This window comes from Panthera uncia (genome assembly GCF_023721935.1).
Source record: "Panthera uncia isolate 11264 chromosome A1 unlocalized genomic scaffold, Puncia_PCG_1.0 HiC_scaffold_16, whole genome shotgun sequence".
Classification (NCBI taxonomy): Eukaryota; Metazoa; Chordata; class Mammalia; order Carnivora; family Felidae; genus Panthera; species Panthera uncia.
In genome coordinates, this window is record NW_026057576.1 from 6,403,723 (window position 1) to 6,425,457 (window position 21,735).

The following is a 21,735-nucleotide window of genomic DNA, read 5'->3' on the forward strand; positions in this document are numbered from 1 at the left end:
GCACGCTCTGAGCTGTGTGGTGCTTTACAAAAGCACCCAGTCAAGTGTCCCCGGGGCCCCCGGCGTAGATGGAAGCCGATGTCAACCATTTGTGTGAACTGAGTCTCCGGCCGGAGACAGGAGAGCCGGGGTGTTAGGGACACCCAGCCAAAGCCCCACTCTCGGAAAAGTAGGGCCAGGAGTTGAATTCGGCGCCCCACTCGGCTGCAGCAAGGGCTCTCCATCCGGGCTGCCCAGGCCGGCCACAGGGGACTGGCAGGTCCCCGATGGGTGACTTCTCCCACCTGGTCAGGTGGGCTCCTGACGATCTCACACACACTTACTGGGAGGTGGCTGGGTTTGTGCCACATGAGCGGTGGGCAAGAGGAAGCCGCTCAGATGTGGGGCATGAGACACGTGCGGGCTTGCAGACCCCTTAGACACGTGATTTTCCTCTGTCCCAGCCACACTGAACTGAAGAACCCTTATTATTCTGTGGAGTCATCCTCCTCATCCCGCGAGCATGTTCGAGACACAGAGGATAATTCCCCGCTGCTGATGCGACAGCCGTAGATATTCTCTAAGCCCGGTTCTTTCTTGGGCAGGACTCGGGGCCCTCTCCCTGAGTCAGCGGAGCCCTTCCCCTCCCCCCCAACAGAGAGGCCCCTCCTCCTTTTATTGTCACACGTCTGCAGGTGTAAGACCAGGAGCTCTTCCCTCTCAGTGTTAAAAGGGCCTCCTTGGCTTGGTTTAGAAGGAAGGACCCGGGTAGCCAGTTGGGTCTTTCACCACAGATAAGGAATAATGAATGTTATTCAGTGTGAAAATGACGACAATTCTTCACCTGTCAGATTCAAAGGGTTTAAAAATAGCAGCGACCCTCAGGGTGTCATGGGGACAGCTGGGACCCTGAGAGCCATCGTCAGTCAGGCAGGGAGGCGGCAGGAGGGAGCCAGCCAGGCACAGCCGGAGAAGTGTGGGGGGCCCTTGGGGTGGAAGGACTTTCTCCTTGGGGCCCTGACCTTGGAACAAGGCCTAGCTGCCTGACTTCCCTTTTAGAAGAGCATTGGCAGGCCCACCGTTACCCACTCCCGCGAGGAAGAAAAACAGAAACAGCTTCTCCACACACAGCCCCGTGGAAGTGTCTGGGTTTCGGAGAGCATTCGGAGACCATTTGTAAAATGAAGGGCTGGAGGGAGGTTCTGGAAAGAACATGGGATCTGGAGTCAGATGACCCGGAATTGAATTAGATGGCACCAATAATTTTCCACACGGTCTAGGTGGTTAACCTGGCCTCTTGAAGTCTCAGCTTCCCTGTGTGCATTTGGAGGATGGGACTTCTCCCCTCACGGGGATTCGGTGAGACAATTCTACAGGAACCCCCTGTTTTCTTTACCGTTTCTCTACCTTCGACAACCACCAGCCCGTGAGAGCAGGGGCTGTTTCTCTTTATCACCACCGTTGCCCTGTGATTGGAACAGAACCCAGTGCCTGGTCATAGCTCACTGTGTATGGAGTAGCCAGTCTGATCTTCCCTAAGTAACTCTTGGTTTTATGAAAACAGGTACAGATTAAAAAAAGATTTTTAACGTCCGTTCAACCAATGCTCAGGCTCCTTACTTGTCAGCAGCTGGAAAGACACACCCAAAATCTCTACTTTAGTGCAACCTCATAGTTGCTCCCTCTCACTGAGGACCCTGCTTCCCAACCCTGATCAGACACCTGGTCTACCCGACTGCAGCACACTTCCAGGGATCGGTGTTCCTCAATGGGCTGGTGCTCCCACCTTTGAACATGCAGTTGAGGTGCCCAGGGAGCACTGCGGTGGCTTCCAGAAAGCCAGACCCCGACCGCCTGACCCTCAGACCTTCCCTGATGGGTCTGGCCCTTCTTCCTAGATCCCACTTCCAAAGAGGAAAAGAAGGTAATCGTCTGGTGGTGTGACAACACATCTGGTTATTGGGACGATGAGGGCATTTAAAAATTCTCAAGAGAGCGTGTGTGGCTAGATCCCAAATCCTCAGCTCAGACTGAGACCCTTGGAGTGGAACCAAGAATGGTGACCATACAGGCCCTGACTCTGGTCCCCGAGGGGACCCAAAGACTACAGCCAAAGACTTGCACCCAAAGACTACAGATAGGCTTCCAGCATCTCATTAGTTCTCGACCTCATTGCCTCCTCGCCAAGCCCTCTGAGGGGCCTGGAGTAAGTCTCAGAGGGGGCTTCCTGGAAGCATCTCCACCATCAGCTACCCAGCTGAGAGATGAAAAGTTCAAAGGGCTCCCGGTGCAGAGCCCGGGTAAGAAGTTCCCATTCTAAGAATTACAAGGTGGTTGGCTTTGGGGAGGAGGGCACGTGAGGAGGAAAGGTCTGTGCCTGGATTGAACGGACACTGGCAAGCCCGAGACAAAAACATCAACACCTCTAGATGGGGTTAGGAACTGTGGCTTCTACAAACTCAACCAAATTCGCACCTCTTGTGTCTCAGAGTCTTGTGTCGTTAAGGTGCAGGGAGAGCAGATTATCTCTCCCCCTGCGGTGTACCAGCTATACCTACCCCCTGCTCACCCAAGTAGGGGGCTCAGATGGACTCATGCTCTTAACCTCCACTCGAGTTTTCAGCCTCACTCCAGCAGGCTGCTTATTTGTATCCAGGGCCAACGAGTTTTCAGGGAAAAGCAATTTTCTCCTGGGAGCTACACACGTTGACCTGTAACAGAAGAGTAACACACCACAGTGTCTGGATTAAAAAATAAAACAGAGGGGGCTCCTGGGTGGCTCAGTTGGTTGAGCGGCCGACTTCGGCTCAGGTCACGATCTCACAGTTCGTGGGTTCGAGCCCCGCGTTGGGCTCTGTGCTGACAGCTCGGAGCCCAGAGCCTGCTTCGGATTCTGTGTCTCCTTCTCTCTCTGCCCCTCCCCTGCTCGCACTCTGTCTCTCACATTGTCTCAAAAATAAATAAACATTAAAAAAATAAAAATAAAAAATAAAACAGAGACTCACAGTTCCATCTTCAGTACTGTCCTGCCAGGGTGCCAGTGGTTCTTTATTACCAACCACTGAGGATGACCAGAGTCTGCCCATTATCTTTCTTTCTGGAAAAACTAGCACCGTTCAGACACAGATGGGAGCTAAAGAACAAAAACAGCTCCCCCCCAAAAAAAACTGATGGAGACGCTTAAAAGGCTGAAGATTTTCCATCAATCTTTCTCAGTTTCTTTTAAAAATCAAAGCACAATCTGTTTGCTTCAAAGGTGGCGTCTCCATAGCTTTCTCAATGTCATAATCTGAATGTAGATGAAAGGAAGATACTAGGTTTGTGCTCTGTCTCCTTCCTTCCTTGAGGTAATAGGTCACTAGCGATAAACAGGTGTACTCAATGATTCTGTCAAAGGTAAGATGTTGAGACTTAACACTGTTAAAATGGCAATATTTCCCAAATTACTCTACCAATGCAAAATCCTAGCTGGCTTTTCTTGAAGAAATTGACAAACTGATCCTAGAAGTCATATGGGCCCAAAGAGCCAAAATAATCATGAAAAGAACAGCTGGTTGGGAGGACTGATATTTCCTGATTTCAAAACTTACTACAAAGCTGTTGCGATCAAGACAATGCTCTACTGGTATAAGGATAGACACATTAATAGACTAGAACTGAGAGTCCAGAAATAATCTCTTACGTTTATGGCCAATGTGCTTTTGACAAAGATGACAAGATAATTCATTGGGGGAAAGAATAGTCTTTTTCACAATAATGCTGAAGCAACTTGGTATCCATATACAAAGGAATGACCTTGGACCATTACCTCACACCATACACAAAGAATCAACTCAAAAAGAGATCGTTAGAGGGGCACCTGGGTGGCTCAGTCAGTTAAGCGTCTGACTTTGGCTCAAGCCATGATCTCACAGCTCATGAGTTCAAGCCCTGCGTCGGGCTCTGTGCTGACAGCTTGGATTGTTTCAGATTCCTTCTCTCTCTCTCTCTCTCTCTCTCTCTCTCTCTCTCTGCTCCTCCCCTGCTTGTGCGCACTCTCTGTCTGTCTCTCTTTCTCTCTCAAATATAAATTAAAAAATTAAAAAAAAAAGAGATCATAGACCTAAATGTATGAGCTAGAACTATAAAACCCTTACAAGAAAGCACAAGAGTAAGACTTAATGACCTGGGTTTGGCAATGTTTTCCTAAATATGACACTAAAAGCACAAGAAACAAAAGAAGTAGGTACATTGGACCTCATCAAAACTAAAAGCACTTATAATTCAAACAATACCAACAAGAAAGTACAAAAAGGGAAAGACGGCAGAGCAAGAGCGAAGAAGCAAGATCCCTTTGGTTCTAGAAAATCTGAAAAAAGAAAAAAAAAAAAAAGGAAGGCTTACCAAGCCTTCAAAGCCACTCAAGCAAAGCAGACACTTTTGAAAAAGGAGGAGCAGAAGAAGGGAAAAAGGAAAGAGGTCAAGTTTAAGTGACTGGGATTGTTGCTACACAATTCCTGGCAGCAATAACGTGACAAGGCTCACCGAAGATGACTACTAAAAGTGAAGCTTCATGTTTTCGAAGTGCCAGATGAGCATCCTGTGGCCTTTGTTGTTGCATCCAGAGGGTTAATGGGGTGATTTTACTGGTGCGGAGGCTCATTGCAAGCCTTCCCCTTGAAGAAGATTTTCAGTGATGTCTTGTCAAAGTGATCCCCCAGACCATAAAAACGCTACAGATAGTGGAACCTTATGTGACCCGGGGATTTCCAAATCTGAAGTCTGTCTGAGAATTCATCTTGAAACGTAGATGGGCCAAGGTCAAGAATAAAAGCATCTCTCTGATAGATTACAGTGATCGGGGAACACCTGGGAAAGTTTGGTGTTATTTGTTTAGAAAACCTCAGTCATGAGATTGCCTTTTCAGGGAATAGTTTCCAGGTAACCTCAGGCCTCTTGCACCCTGTCCATCTCTCAGTGGCCCATCATGCTATGGAGAACAGAGGGGGCTTCCTCAAGGGGATGCGCTCACCTGGCTCTCAAAGTGAACACATCAGTCAGCTCATTCGGCAGCTGAACTAGACCCCGATTTTCTGAAACAGTGAGTTGGAAGCATGCGTTTTTGCTTTGGGGAATTCTTATACAGTACCTTCAAAGAATATTGTTTTCTGCTATGTCTTCAGAAGCTGCAGGGAATGGGTCAGGGGAAAGATGATGACGTCCCTAGCATCTTCTTCCATTGGCTTCCCATCACAGCCCAGCTCCAAGGGAAAGTTCCAGTGTGTTTTCCATATTGGCTGCCACTGGCACCTCTGAAATCAGCAAAGGACTCCTGCCATAGAGAGGGGTCCTGCTTTGTCACATCTCCTATCCTGGGGTTTAATGTTGGTGGATGAATACCCAAACATGAATTCAAGACAGCAGTGGACCAAGCCCAGGGGTATACTTGGAAGCTGGGGGTTCCTAGGGCCTTGTTTTGGAGAGAACGTGAAATACAATCAGAAAGAAGAGAGAGAGAAAAAAAAGACAACCCATGGATTCAGAGACAATACTTGCAAATCACTTGTTAATGGACTTGTATCCAGAATATGTAAAGAATTCTTACAACTCAATAACAAGAAGATGAATCTGTTCATCAAAATCATATGCCACTTCAAAAATGGGCAGAGGAGGGGTGCCTGGGTGGCTCAGTCAGTTGAGCGTCTGACTTTGGCTCAGGTCATGATCTGACTCGTGGGTTTGAGCCCCACATCAGGCTCTGTACTGATGGCTCAGAGTCTGGAACCTGTTTCAGATTTTGTGTCTTCTTCTCTCTTTGCCCCTCCCCTGCTCATGCTCTGTCTCTCTCTCTCTCTCAAAATAAACAAACATTTAAAAAAATTTTTTTAATAAATGGGCGAAGGATATGAACAAACACGTCTCCAAAGAGATATATGAAGAAGGTCAATATATACATGAAAAGATGCATAATATTATTAATCATTAAGGAAATGCTAATCAAAACCTCAATGAAGTACCTCTTCACACTTAATAAGATGGTTATAATAAAAAAAGAGACAATAGCAAGAATGTGGAGAGATTGAAACTCTCCTACAATGCTGATGAGAATATAAAATGGTGCAGCTACTTTGGAAAACAGCAATCCCTCAATAAGTAAACATGCAGTTGCCCTGTGATATCATCATGAGAACTTCTCACCTATGCACCTATTGAATTGCTTTTAAATTCGGGGCACCTGGGTGGCTCAGTCGGTTAAGCGTCTGACCTCGGCTCAGGTCACGATTTCTCAATTCGTGAGTTTGAGCCCTGCATCAGGCTCTCTGCTGTCAGTGCAGAGCCTGGAGCTGGCTTCTCATTCTGTGTCTCCCTCTCTCTCTGCCCCCTCCCCACTTGTGCTTTGTCTCTCTTCCTCTCTCAAAACTAAATAAACATTAAAAAAATTTTTTAGATTATATTTTAATGAGAATAAGTTTATTTACTATGCATATGCATACATACATATATGCATATGCAACCCTTTAAAAATGCCATTTGCCAGTGTATTATACATAATCTAAAAGTAATAAATGATTCAGAGGGTGATTTCTTATCAGTCATTATTATTCCATCCATGAATCCATTAATTCCATTAATCCACTCCAATCCGTTCCATTAATCACAGATACATCCAGCTCTTCTCAGGCTCAGACAAGAATTGACATAGACTGACACTTAACAAAGAGTCTACTTTCTTATGCATCATCTTTTAGGAGGCTAAAATGTGAATCTTGAGTTTGAAGGATTTCTCTTAAAATTTTTTTTTTAGTCTTTATTTTTGAGAGAGGGCACACGCGCAAGCAGGAGAGGAACAGAGAGAGAGGGAGACACAGAATCCGAAGCAGGTTCCAGGCTGTGAGCTGTCAGCACAGAGCCCAATGCGGGGCTGGAACTCACGAACTGTGAGATCATGACCTGAACCAAAGTCGGCCGCTTAACCGACTGAGCCACCTGGGCGCCCCTTGAAGGATTTCTCTTAAATCCTTGGTTTCCTATTTATGTTGACTTCCTGCCACCCTGATGTTCACCAATCTCAATGGCTTTCCTCATTACGGCTGCTATTTCTGTTACCTGGTCAGCCTGGGCTCGTAATATCTTAGAATGATGCTCATTAAATTTCCTTATTATACCAAGGTCATCCTTTCGACTAGCCATTAGCAACCTGAACACCTGAACAAGTACTGCTCTCAGTACTTGCTCCTTGTAAGTCCCAAAGCCTACTGATGTTCCTCCAGTGATATATGAAGTTCCTTATTCTCTTGCTGCCAGCCTCTGCCCGACCCCTGCTGTGCCTCGGCCAACGTCTTGAGCCTTCATTCAGTTCTTGAATGTCTTCTTAACACTGCTTCACTGCAACATACCTCTAGTCCTCTTGAGAGCCATGGTTTGCTCATGAGGAGATTTTGTTGCTTCGTCATGGTCTTTCGATCCTTCAACAAGGGTTGTGGCATCAGCAAAGGTCTTCTGATCTCCATTCTTAGCAGCCAGAATGGTTGGTTGGTGGACAACATGATCTATTTAACCTCTGATGGTGCAGGGACAGCCAGCATGACTCCTCTTAATGAGGGGAAAGTAAGGTGCCACGTCCAAGACTTTGAGTGGGGTTGGCTACCTAGCCCCCCTCCTGGATCCCCTTATCGTTCTTCTGTGTCCCTCCCCCTTCACCCAGCATTCTTTTGCCCAGGACCATGTGTGATAATGTGCTCTCTCCCCATAGTTAGGGTGGTTAATGATTGCCCAGTGAAACAAGGAAACGAAATGCTAATTCCTAACTCAAAACAAGATGACTCCTCCCTGAAGCAGATCTGTCTGTGCTTTTGTTTGGTGTGGGCCTATTTTTCTATTGTCCAGGAGGGCACCTGAACACATCCCTACTATTTTAATCAGCTTGGAAACCCTGGTTGTGACGAGGGAGTATTCATGGAGTATCCCACCTATACGACGTCCCTCAGGTAGAACCCCTAGGCAACCCTCCATCTTTGGAGCTTCCCTCTCAGACCACGAGGGGCCCAAGCAAAGGTGAGCCAGGATTCCAGCTGCCCCATGCCCCCAACCTCAGGTGGAAGGCTCTGGAAGGCTCTCAGCATTTCTGACAGCATTCCAGATATGGGGCTGCCTTGGCCTGTGGAGTGTAAAATGCTTCTTGACGGGCTGAAGCTATGCATGGAGGTGCCTGCGGTTTTGTGATATATGAGGACAAACCTTTTGGGACATCCTCGGCACTCGCTCTAGACAAACATTTAGATTGGTGCACTAGGAATTGATTTTCCTCCCTCCAGCTTCCATTAAACTGTAAATTCTCTTCACCCAGGATGCTGATAGGGTGCCTGAGAGTGTTCTTAAGAAAACCAAATACACCAGCCTTCATCCCCTCTCCCTAAATCAGTATTTCTCAATGTGGGGCCACAGATCATATTTGTCACCTAATCACCTGGGGAGTTTGTTGGTTTGTCAGACACGCCTTTTCCAGGTTCCATCTAGAAACATTAGTGCCTTCAAGTCTTTAGGCCCAGAGATGGGAACTTTGCATTTCAAACAAACTTACTTTGCACATAAGTTTAGAACTGTTCCTATGAAGCTGAAGCCTGGTCCCACAATCTTAAGCCCTGGCATCCAACTGTCCCCCATTTACTAAGGATGTGTCATGACAAAGGCTGATGGATGCAAATCGCATCATACTAAAGAAGTGTATTAGGTGACTCACAACCCAGACCCATCGCATCTGAATCTCTGTGGGGTGAGATCCAAGTACCAGTATGTTTAAAGCTGCTCAGGCAATTCCAGTGGACAAAGCCGAAACCACAGCTCTGAGGGAACTTTGAACCCATTTCTCATAGGCTCCCAGCCCATCCACAGTTGGGCCAATGGTCCTGCCTCTGCATTCTTCACATCTGGGGAATGCACTTTCCCATGACTCCATCCATCCCCCGGGCTCTCTCGCTCCAGGAAAGACCGGCGTTGACTCTGTGCACACTTCCAGACCCTCTACCGTCAGTAAAGTTGCACCATTTGGCTCCTTGCTATGATCTGCCTGTTCTGTTCTCCCAGGCTGCCAGTTTGCTGCCTAGGGATGCCTTCCCTCTCTCACTCAGCCTTGCCTTCTGCCCTGACTCAACCAAGCCACACGGATCCCCCATTAGAGTCAGACTTGAACGCCTATCACGTCAGAAACACGTACTCCTCTCTGTTAACCACTTACATAAGTTCACCTTCCTGGCCAAGCGTTGATGGCACTGTGGGCAAGGGAAGAGAGAGGCAAGATAGGCTCTCTAAACTCAGGCTCCTGGTATGCAAGGTGAGAATAATAATGCATAGCTCCTAGACTCTGAGAGCCCGTGGATGAGGCTGCCCTGCCTCCAGGGTGTCTTTGGGTATCTTCTGAGCCCTTCTGTGGACTGAGGGCAGGTCTAGAGCCCCCTGAAGAATGAACAAGATTATGTCAGAGGTTGGTCCTGCTGGGGTCCTATTCTAGAACCATGTCTTGGGCCCTCAGGTTATCCTCCAGTCTACTTGGAGCCTGGACCTTCCACCTGCTCTGTCAAGGGGTCCAAGCAATGGGCTTCCATGCTTCACGCTTCTGCCAGGTCCAAGCTGGGGGAGAGGGGCAGGGCCAGACCAGACCTAGCCTACAGAACATAGCTGGCAAAACTATGCTGTCGTTCTGTCCTCAAAGACCAGTCCTCCCTGGGGTACTTTCTCCACCCCCCAGCATCCATAACCCCACCAATGTGACTGGCCACGTCACGGTCTCCCCCCCATCCCCTGTCCCGGCAAAGCTTCTTGGGTGCCCTCTGCATCTCCTTGTAGACTCTGCTGCTGCCACAGTGCTTTGGGAGCCACACTACTTCCTGTGCAAATAATAAAACCAGCCAGCAGGATGGATGTGAGGGTTAAATAGACAACATATGGAAAAGGACTTCTCACTCTAACAAACCGTGGTACCAATTTGAGGTGTATGGCTGCCAAGGAGAGAACTGCGTTCTTCTACTGAGGGCCACTCTGGACAGCAGCAGAACTGTCCCAGGACAGTGGCGTCTCCCTGTCCCAGGACGGTGGCGTCTCCCTCTCTAGCCGTCTTCACAGCCAGACATTCTCGGGGTGTAACTCCCAGCTCTAAGCTCTCTATTTATGACCTTGGCCATGCATGGCAGGTTTCTCGAGAACCAGTTTCTTGATTTGAAGTATGAGAATAGTTCAGAGTTGTTGTAAATATTACAAAGGTCATGATGATTCAAGATTGGAAGTAACAACACATAGGTGTGAAACATCTGGCTTATCATAAGCACCTATTAAATCAGGGCTTTTACTATTAATATTGCTATGACTGAGAGCCAGGAAGTGTGGGATCTCATTTTGGGGGAAGCAATTTTAGAAGGGGACTTCATTAGTGTCCTCAGTAGCCCCCTTGAAGGGTAACTTTCCCCTCCTTCCACCTCATCTGAACCTTCTGCAATACGCCCACTTCTGCACCCCAGTTGCCTGAGAGCTCTCACACACACAATGACCAGGGTCGTGGTCTCATGCCCCTTTTAAGAAGTGAGGAAATGAGTCCCCTCTGTTCACAGGTGGCAGAGCCCAGACCCACACTCAGTAACCTCTGGCTCTAGACTCGAGGCCCATCCCTCTGCCCGCTTGGCTCTCTCTGTTTGCAAGAGTTACACTTGGTAGCAGTTATTGTGCTTTGTTTTGTTTGTATAAAATCATGATTATTGCCTCTTCTATCTATAGCACCATAGAGTATAACACAATGAAAAGAGGAATGAGAAGTTGCCAAATCCCGATTCAGAGATGGGTTTGGTGTTTTCCTCGTGTTGGTTCATTTCTGTTTCACTGTAGCCCTATGTCCCATGCCGAGGGACAGCCTGGAATGGATCCAGAGTTGGCCTAGATCCCAGGTCTCCTATTCTTGGTATTCTTGATACCCAGGGTAATGAGTTTCTGTCTCCCAGGCAGAGTGACCTCCTGGACGTCTGGACATCAGCCCTTTGTCTGAAGCTGGGGTTTGATGTTTCCTCCCAGCCCATCCTGTCGCAATATTTCCCTCATTGACTTTTGCCCTAAGGCTCCCATTCCATTCATCTGGGTCTGTTCTTATTCACAGTCCCCCCCTGCCATCCACCTGGCAAGCTGTCTGGCTCACTGGGTGGTGGGGAATGGCACCAGGTAGGAGGAGAAATGGACTAAGGTTAAATGTGGAGACCCCCAATAACTGGGAGACCCACCACCACCATAGAGTCAACATTCGGTGGTGGTCTTTGTGGACGTAGCAGAGGCAAATACCCAACTTCAGACCAGCCAAAAGATGAAATGACAGCAAGGAGATACAGGGCACTTACCACATACGCCATATTTATCAGATAATTTGGAGAGTGTGACCTGCTTGCCCTTGAGGAGACAAGACGTGTTTACTTGAAATTCAGTGCGGTTGTATGTGTAATGTAGACTACTAATATATACTCGTAGTTAAGCTACAGCATATAGACTAGAGGCGTGTCAAGAAGGGTCTGAGATTTTACCTTGCTTTCCCATTAAATTAGCTGTCACGGTTCTATGGATGTGGGTAGAAGACATGAGACTCCTGGGTCAGAGACAAAGGACTTTATTAGTCATGGCACGTCAATAGCATGTTCCCCTGCACACACCCTCAAGTTCATAGGGCACTGTGGAGCAGTCCAGTGGGTGGTGAATTCACAGTGGGTCTTTGTCACAGCTCAGGAGCCCTGTTAGTTAGGAAACCCTCAATCCTACAAGAGGTTCCTGACAAACCTGCCCAAACTCTTCCCTGGATAGAGACTGGTCAGGAAAATAATCTGCGTTGTGCCTCCCCCAACTTTTTCTACCTTTCAAAGTTGTTTGCTATATAAACCTCCTTGAAAACTCATCCAGAACAAAGACCATCATTGCCTCTGCTAATAAGACACACAGAAATGCAAAAGACCAGGACACCTGGGTGGCTCAGTTGGTTGAGCATCTATCTGACCCTTGGTTTTGGCTCAGGTCATGATCTCACAGGTTCGTGAGATAGAGCCCCACTTCAGGCTCTGCACTGACAACGCAGAGCCTTCCTGGGATTCTCTACCCTCCTTCCCTGTCCCTCTTCTGCTTGTGCGCGCTCGCGCTCTCTCTCCCAAAATAATAAACATTTTTTTAAATGCAAAAAAACCATAGAAAATTGTCTCCGAAAAGCTATAAAAATCTATAAATGAGAAGTTGCAAATTGAGAAAGACTGCATCTAACTAAAAAGATAAGAGGCATTTCCAGTTGATTAAGGACACAAACTGATTTTTTTCCCCAACATTTCTCTTGTCTGATTCTATTTAACATTATGCCAATAATCTGCATGGAGAGGTTTCTTGAACATACGCCTAGGAGGAAGGACCGCCCAAAGGATGCGGATGCAAGGGGCCAATCAGCCTGGAAGGTGTTATTTTCTTGAAAATAATCCAAAAGGCAGCCGATGCAGTGCAGGAGATGGAAATTTGGCTAGAAAACGCACTGGGGCAGAGACCATGAAGGGGGCCTCCTTCAGATTTGCTCACCTAGGGAGGGAGGGATTGCCGTGAATGCTCTTGCAGGGGCTGAAATTTTGTTCCTTCTGTTCTCTGGGAGGTCTGGGTTTCTGATGGTAATGATCATGAACCTAGTCCTCAGTTATCTGAACTCCTAGAGAGGTGTGAAATCCCAAGGAGACAACAATTGGAAAGTCTTGCTTCCGTTGGCTTTGGGAAGCATTCTGTGACTCAGAAAATTCTTCTTTCTCCATAAGGAGGAGAGAAACTAACCGAGCATCATGTTCCCTTCGAGTTCCCAAGACTGTGTTCTTCTTGGGTCTGTGTACCCAGCATCGTGCCAGGAAATGCCAGATGCCACAAGATTAAAATGGTGTACTTCTCTGGAGCATCAACTTCTCATTCATTCTTTCATTCATTCATTCATTCAATAGTGAATTTGTTCATTTGTTGAATAATTAATGTTCTCAATTTGCCATACACCAAGCATTTTCACTCCATAGGTAATTTAAAGTATAGTTTTAGAGTAAACGAACATAAATGTTCTCAAGTGGGCTGACGATTTCATGTTAAATTTTTAAAATGTGGCTACGGACATTAAAAACATCTCCCACTAGTCTTTTCCCTGATCCGTCTATCAAATAAAATTTTATCAGTGAATAACTAGGCACCAGGCATGGTTCTAGGTGTGTAAATAAGTGAATAAGATAAACTTAGGGAAAGGTAAGTGTTGTAAAGAAAATAAAATTGAGCAAAGTATAGACAGTGACCAGAAGAAGGGAGGGCAGAATTAGACAAACAGTCAGGGAAGAGGTGACATTTGAACCGAGAGCTGAATGACAACACAAAGCAACAAGATGTAAGATGACCTGTGGGTGGTGTTCCAGGCATAGAAAACAGCAAGTGCAAAGGGCCTGAGGTTTGAAGAGTTCAAAAAGTAGAAAGGAGGCCAGCGTGGCCGGAGAGTCGTGAGCAAGGAGATAAAAGGTGCAAAATGGCAACAGAGAGGTAGAAAGAAGCCAGCCTCTACAGGCTTCTATAAAAACCCATGGCAAAGAGCACCAGGATGACAGGAAGCCTTGGAAAAGCTTTCAACAGTGGGGCTATTTGATCCGGTTTATGCTTTAAATAGCAACCTTGGGAAAGAGTGAAGGTGGGGAACCTGTTAGAAGACTAATGTTGGCTTCCATGCACTCTCCCCTGGCCTTAAAGGTACCGGCATGGAAAAGCTGGATGAGAAGCCCAGGCTTGTGTGAATACCAGGGCGCAGGCGGGAGAACGCCCCCAGCTTGCTTCTGGAGTATGTGGGGCATATGCCAGAATCTTCAAGGTATACCATCAACGTGCAGACCATTAAGGACATAGCAACCGATGTGCATGCAGCAGCATGAAGCCAGGAACTGGCCAGATAGAAAGAAAAAGGACAAGACGTACCCATCCACCTGCGAAGCCCTCCTCTCCCTGCCATCCCCAACCTCAGAACTTCGACGGGAAGCAACATTCTGGCCTCACATGTACTCTTCCAGTTGAATCCACCTGCCCAGTAGCATGACAATTTGTTTGTTTGTTTGTTTGTTTGTTTTAACGTTTATTTATTTTTGAGACAGAGAGGGACAAAGCATGAACGGGGGAGGGGCAGAGAGAGTGGGAGACACAGAATCGGAAGCAGGCTCCAGGCTCTGAGCCATCAGCCCAGAGCCCGACGCGGGGCTCGAACTCACGGACCGCGAGATCGTGACCTGAGCCGAAGTCGGCCGCTTAACCGACGGAGCCATCCAGGCGCCCCAAGCATGGCAGTTTGGAAGCAAGCGTCAGCAAAGAGGAGAAGGAGGAAGCAGATCACATCACTGCCAAAGAACATTGATTAAAACCCACTGAAGAGATGTAAGAATTGGCCCTGAGCTCCTGGAACTCACAGCCCGGATGGAGAGACAGAACAGAGACATCGGTGATGAATATCGCAGTCCTCAATCCTCCCAGCAATGGGGACTGAGTTTAGCACTCTTTATGGGGTAGCCAGACAGGTGCAGGGCGGCTGAGGGTCAGGTTCAGGATCAGGAGCTGAGCCAGGTCCCCGGCTGGAGGAGCTGCCAGAACCCGGCTGCCCCAAGAACACTGATCTCCACAAAGGCGTTGGAAAAGACCCAGAGAAGCTTCCCAGGAGGGGAGGCCTTGACGAGGGGGACTCCACGGCTTCGTCCACGGTTGCCCAGGCCAGGCTCAGTCCACCGGGCCGGCCAAGCCAGGTCGGGGCACAGGCCCAGCCTCCGTCCATGTCAACCGTATTCCATGCATTGTTCTCTCCCTAATTTGTTTCTCATTGTTCTCTCCCTAATGAGTCCTTGCAAGCCTGTTAAAGGGCCTAAATTATTATTTTACTTTTTCAGGAAAATTGCACACAATTTAGTGAGTACCCTGAAGCATTGTTCAGCATCCGTTGTAGCCTCCCTGGGCAGGAGCCCGAATCACGCCAGGTTTCTGGGTCTGAAACACAGCCGTCTCTCAGCTGAGGCTGCAGCAGAGGAAGGAGCAGCCCCCTGGCCCCCTCAGGTTCTCAACTGCTTGGCCCCCGAATTAGTCACGACCCACAATAAAAACCCGCTCTGGTTAGCTTACGCAGAACAAGGATGGATTGAAAGGGTGTCAGATAACTCACAGAATTGAAAGGGAACCAAAGGGCCAGGTCGGGTGACTACCAGGACCGCCGAAATCATGCACAGGGACGAATCTGACAGGGATGCCGTGGCTCCTGCTGCTGGATCAGAATCAGTGTGACCACCTCCGTCACCAGCGCTGGGATGAAGTCTGTGCGGTCCCCTACCCTCTGCCTCACTCACTCTAGATGCAAAGTCCTGGTGGGAACTGACCAAGAGTAGGTCATGTGTTTGTACAGAGAGAAGAGGCCAGGCCCTGACTCCTGTTCTCCAAACATAGGATGGGCTTTGACATACTGAGCTGAAGAAAAATTAACCAATGCCCACTGGAGTCACCGACTGTCGTGTGAAATTAGGCAAAACCCTTTAGTTGCCCTGTCCTTCCATTTGGCCCTTGGCAAAGATACTTCAACGTTTATTTATTTTTGAGAGAGAGAGAGAGAGAGAGACGGAGTGTGAGCGGGGGAGGAGCAGAGAGAGAGAGAGGGAGACGCAGAATCTGAAACAGGCTCCGGGCTCCGAGCTGTCAGCACAGAGCCTGACGTGGGGCTCGAACTTGGGACCGGAGAGATCATGACCTAGGCTGTAAGTCGGAGGCCCAACGGATTGAGCCACCCAGGCGCCCCTGGCAAAGATACTTTAAATTGAAATAACAACAAGTTTTGGAAATATAAACCAATCGGAAACCATCTGAGTATAATATTAGAAGAAATTAGTGAGGGCCTAAGAGACTTGAAATTGCACAGGCAGTAAGGCCTGTTGGCGCTCTGGGCTGGGGGGATAACATATCAGTCTGAGACAGACAACAGCCATGGCCTTGGCCTCCACAACCAGACCACAGAAACTGACCCACAGGAGATCCAGGCGCATGGTGAAGGCTTCAAATGCGCATCTTTACATAATCGTGATTAAATGCGCAAGGAATTAAACGCTAGGACGGTGAGTTTTAGCAGTAAACCACAAGGCGTAAAAAGAAGCGTGTGAGTTTGAGCCCCACGTTGGGTGTAGAGATTACTTAAAATTAAACAACAAAAAACCACCTTAAAAAAAAATTGAGGTAAATTCAAAATAGTTCCAGACATCAAAACCTGAGAAAATTGGTTTCTGGCATACACAGGCTAAAGACTATTCTTTAGACAGAAAAAATAATAATCTCCATTGGAAGCATGGAAATGCAAGGAAGAATGAAGAGCCCTGGAAAGTGTGGCTAGAATAACAGTAATCTAAGAAATCTAACATCACCCTTGCCGTTCCCATGCTTCCACAATATGCCTGGAAAGAACGCTGTTGGTCACTAAATAAAACCTATAATTCGTTATTGGGTAATGAGTAGTCATTTATCACATGGCTTTTTACACTGCCTCCTCAGGATGTTTACTTGGGAAAATGCCACATTGAAAAGTCCAAGTATCTGCGTATTTACAATTTTTCCTAAAGAAAAAAAAAATGTTTAGTTATAAAGTTTTCCTTCATAAAAAAAAAAAAAAAAAAATTTGAGTTCAGGAATCACAAAGGAAAAGAGCCTAACGGCATCTGCCCCTCACGGGGCTGCGGTAGTGAATAAAAAGTGTTTATTGCACTACCTGGCACGCGGTTATTAATTATTGGTTATTAATAACTGTTTCCCAAACCCATTTTTCCAAGCCTTCCCTGGAGGGCAGAGTACCGCAAGGACATGAACAATTAAGAAGCGAAATGAAAAGGAGACCACAGACTTGCAGGCTTTTAAAATGTGCACAACTAGAATAGGACAGTAGGTCACATCCTCGTGTGCAGTTTACTTTCCGGGGAGAAAGGTCTTGAAACCTTGGTCTCCAGCGTGGAAGAGGGGGCCTGCGGCGAAGGAGGGGGTTGGGCGACATTAAGAGGTGGCTGTGGGGCACCCTCTAGTGGTGGATTGTGGTAACTGCTGCCTCCTCCGCGCCTGAGCCCAGAGTGGAAACCGAATGTATTGAAGGACTACTCAAGGGGGAGGGGCCGAGATGACGGCGCCGCGGGAAAGTTCTCTGCTTCTCTCCTCCCTGAAATGCAGCGGGATCAGCACCAAGCCATTTTGCACACCTAGAAAGCTAATCTGAGGATGAGCACAAGAATCTGCATGACTGGAGCCACAGAACTCGGCAGGAATACTCAAGGATATCACCTTCCAGAGTTGGCGGTGAGCTGTGTGGTTTGGGGGTGCGGGGGGGGGGCTCTTTTTCAAGAACCACGGGTGGCCTGCCGGCCTCTTGGGGACCACCGTCTTGCAAAACGATCCAGAGGAACACCACGTTGAGGAGAAAGGCCACAGCACTGCTGAGTGGACAGCGGGCATTTGGGGACCTACGGGGGTTTCTAATGAAATTACATTCTTTACACACGTGGGGGCAACGACACCTTTGTCATTGACCCAGGGCAAGGTCTTCATCCCCATAGACTGGCAGGCCAGGCATCATACCAGAGACACCAGAGGGCACAAGATACCCTCATAGGAGCTGCCAGGCCATGAGGTGACATCCGCGGGGAGGGTTACGTCCATAATAATGGTAACAAGAGGGGCAATTAGCCGCTTAGCAGGCCTTCAATATGGGCCGGACCCTGTCGTCAGCACAAGACCCGGATTTGCTCACCCCTCACGACAGTGCCAGTGCCGTATCACCGAGGTACCATTCATCACCAATCCCACTTTACAGATGAACATGCCGAGGCAGGGAGAGGCTCGGTCACTTGCCCCAAGCCACGTGATCGGGGTGGCGCAGCGGGCACCTGTGTCCGGGTCACCCTGGCCGAGTGCACACTGTGCCCCTTTTAGCTGACTCTTCTTCTCCTCACCCTCATACTTCCTACTCGAAGGACCTCCAAAGAAAGGAGAGGTCCGTCCTGAAAACTTCCCTTCCGGCAGATGATGAGGCCATGGCCGGGTGCAGCAGTGGTGAACCAGCCCCTGGGGGTCAGGGTTCCTGGGGCTGGGCTCTGGCTGGGGGGCCTGGGGGAGCTGGAAGCTTCCCCCGCTTCAATTTGTGTAGGTACAAAAGGCGGCTGACAATCGCTCCCTCAAAGGATCGATGTGAAGCGTGAATGAATTACTGCATCAGGTTCACGGTAAAAGGTCAGTAAACAGGGTTCATTGTCCTGCCCTGGCAGCCAGTGCTGCGGAGAAAAAAAGAAAAAGACAAGACAAGTCTGAGTGAAGAGTCAAACCATGCAATGGGCACGGGTGGACAGCTTCCCTGTCCTTAAAGACAGATTCCACCTGGTTCAGAGAGGAAATAAAGAGAAAATTCAGGGGCCCAGTCTAAGCAGGCACAACAAGAAGCATGAGCCCTGGAAGTGGGGGCAATGGCCGGCTGCAGAGGCCCGGAGTTAAGGAGCTAAAGCATGCATAAATCAGACTTTAACACACGGTGAACCTTAATAAAAGGAGCCTCTGTTATGATATCGAGTCCTAAGGGTCTTCTAGCCAGGGCAGTAACCACTGGGGGATACAAATGTCAAATATTTTTCCATGTCAGGGCCTTGGAGCAGCAGCAGCTTTCGGGGTCGACACATACAGTTGTGCAGTCAGTGCACTGCACAGTGGCACCCAGTCGAGGGAAAATGTGAGGGCTGACATTGGACCCGTGCCAGATTCCATGCCAGTCTCCTTGGCAAGAGTCTGTATCCAACCTGGAGGAAGGGGGTCCTTTATCCAGTCGTTCTGCCCAAAAGGCCATGTCTTTGAAATTCACACACACCCAAAAGACGTAGAATGATTGAGGTTCCTCGTGGTTGGCACCTTAGGGATTCTTCCAGATGCATCTGTGGGGCCTAGGTCTTGAAAGAACATCACCCCTGGGTCCTGCCCCGTCTTCAGGGAAGTCTTGATGGAGGACTGCAGGACTTGGTGGGGACAGGGGCACTCCCCATCGGAGGTGCACAGGTGACCGGGAGAGGGAAGGGTGGGGGACGGTGTGGTCATGAGGAAGAGGTGGGCCGGAGACAGGGGCCCTGATAATCATGATGATTATAACACATCATGGACAATATGAATGCCAGCAAGGGCGATTCAAACAAAACAACAACTATGAGGGAGGTTAGTCACATCTTCTTGAGCAAGTTGCCATTGCGATATGACAGCTATTATAATAAATGGGAAGATATTTTGCTTAAGCGACCCAAGAGAGAAGAAAGAAAACTGCCAGTAGGGGGCGGTAGTGCGCCACGAACCAGAAGGAAGGATGGGAGGGTTGTGCAAGACCCTCCTCTCCCGAAATCCCCAGCCCTCCTGAGAGCCCCCAGCCCCAGACCCCAGGTCTCCGGGGCGCCTCGAGAGGGAAACCCCAGCCGCGGCTGTTGGGCAGGGAGGAGTCGGCCGAGCGCATCCGCCAGCAAAGGGGAGCCGAACTGTGTGGCTGGGAAGGTGGACGCTCGGACCAGCCTCGAGGCCTTGTTTCCCTGCGGGCCGGCCTTCGAGCTGCAGGTGCTAATTCCAGAAAATGAGAAAAAGCCGAATAGCCACTTTAAAGGGTCATTTCAGAGACCAAAAAATAAATATCTAAAACAAAGGGAACACTCGACATAGGGTAGCCATTGTTGTCATTATTTGCTCATGACATCATCCCTTAAAAATTATAAAATATCCCCTTCTTTGGCCTGAAACCTGATAAAGTTGGGACGTTGTGGAAAACAAAGCCCAGGCAACTGCTGGTCGCCTGCCGATGAGAACGGCGGCCTAAGATGTTGGGACAGGGCAGGAACGCAGCCAGAGGCAGTGAGCAGTCTGCTGGCTGTTGGTGCTGGGGGCCTATGTCTCCCCCCTGGTGCCTCGTATTACAAAATGGGCCAGGATGGACCCTGAAGCCCAAAGGTGACGATCAGGTCAGGGGCACAGGAGCAGAAGGATAATAAGTTTATCGGTAGAGAGAAGCTTCTGGGTTCCGGGCCGGGGGCACTGCGGATTGGAGGTGAAGTTCCGGAAGGATGAGGCCATTCCCGAGCACCAGCCTGGAGCAGGGTGGCCAGGCCCCGTTGCTGGTGGTGCTCACTCCCCATGGCAGTGCCGGTCTGTCTGAGCACAAGGACCATGACCCTGGCCCCAGTCTGTCTGAGCACAAGGACCATGACCCTGGCCTCCCCGGTCTGTCTGAGCACAAGGACCATGACCCTGGCCTCCCCACTGCTCAGAGAAAGGCCGAGAGGGACTGGGAGAAAGCCAGTCAGAGAGGCTGTGGACGTGCAGGAATGTGGGGCTGGGGGTCAGCAGTGCAGGGGGGCAGCGGGGTGTGCGGGGTGGTGGGGTTCCCGTCACAGCCACTTCTGCCTCTGGTTTTAGGAGGGGTCACTTAGCAACCAAGCAGGCTCCCTCTGGGTTCTTTATCTGGGCCTGTGCACCTGCCACACCAGGCCCCACGAGGCCCCCTTTGGAAGAACCGCCCCCCCCCCAGGCAGCTCCCCAAAGAGAATGGCCACAACCTTCAGTATGACACATAAGGCCACCAGGTGAGCGTTCAGCAGACCCCGGGTTGACACCGCGTAAGTCTCATCTGAAACAGCTGTCCCTGGGCCCCCTCCTGCTGTGGCTAAGCCTGCTCACCCTGCTGGGTCCTGCTCTTTTGAGCAGGGTGCCCCTTGGACCCTGAGCTGCCTGAGGGCGGCGGCTCAGGATTTAGACGACAGCTTCTGCTTTCTTCCTCTGCGGCTGCTTCTGCCAGTAACGGGTCGGCACTGAGAGCTGACGGCCATCTGACAAACGCCGTCCTGTCTCCAGGCAGGTTTCCCGTCCTAAGGCGACAAGGCACAGGCTGTAACCAGCGCTAACACGCTCTGTGACAACGGTCCCGGCTGGGGTTTCGTTCGCTCCGTTGTTCCCTGTCGTCCCACGGCACGAACTGCCAGCAGGTGACCATCAGAACCATGTCTTCTCGTCGCCGCGTGACGACGTGATCTCCCGGGCTCCTTCCCGGTTAGATGTGGTCTTGGGGGCGGGACTGAGGCACCCACTCGGCCGGGCCCGTAAAACCTTCCTGTGGACTGGCCGGCTGACACACAGGAGTACAAATCCCTGGTGCAAAAAATGAGAAGCCACCTGACAGGAGGCTCCTGGGACCCTGAATCACAGCTTGCTGGAGGGCGCGTCCTCCAGCTGGACTAAACCGTTCTGGAGGCGGAAATAAACTTCTGTGACGTTTGAGCCATAGCAGATTTGGGGGGGGTGGGGTCACCGAGCAGACCCTTAGAGTTGCGGAGGAAGGCCACGTCGCCAGAGGCAGGGAAGTAGTTCCCTCTCCTTCGTGTAGCCTGCAATGCCCTCTGGACACTGACCACCTGCACACGAGATGCCAAGGGACTAAAGGCAGGAGCCGCCAATGGTGTGGTCAGACCCTGCAGCCCAGAATCCCGTGAAGACACCTCAGCCCCGCACTTCACGATGGCACCAGCCCATCCAGACACTGGTTTCCCTAGACCCCCACAGCCGCCCCGCCGATCGAGATCCATCCTGTGAGCTCCGTTCCTGAACCATCGGCCGCACTCCTCATTCTCACCAAATGGCCTTGTGTGTAAGCATTTCCCCTCTTTCCTCGTTTCCTATTCACTCCGAACCTGCCACCACCTTTACTCC

General features: G+C 49.5%; 1 pseudogene; it reads left to right on the plus strand.

Annotated features, from left to right (window-relative positions):
- Nucleotides 1-266: 266 nt before the first annotated feature.
- On the plus strand, nucleotides 267-5,040 carry LOC125934216 (60S ribosomal protein L7-like 1; annotated as a pseudogene).
- The last annotated feature ends 16,695 nt before the right edge of the window (nucleotides 5,041-21,735 follow it).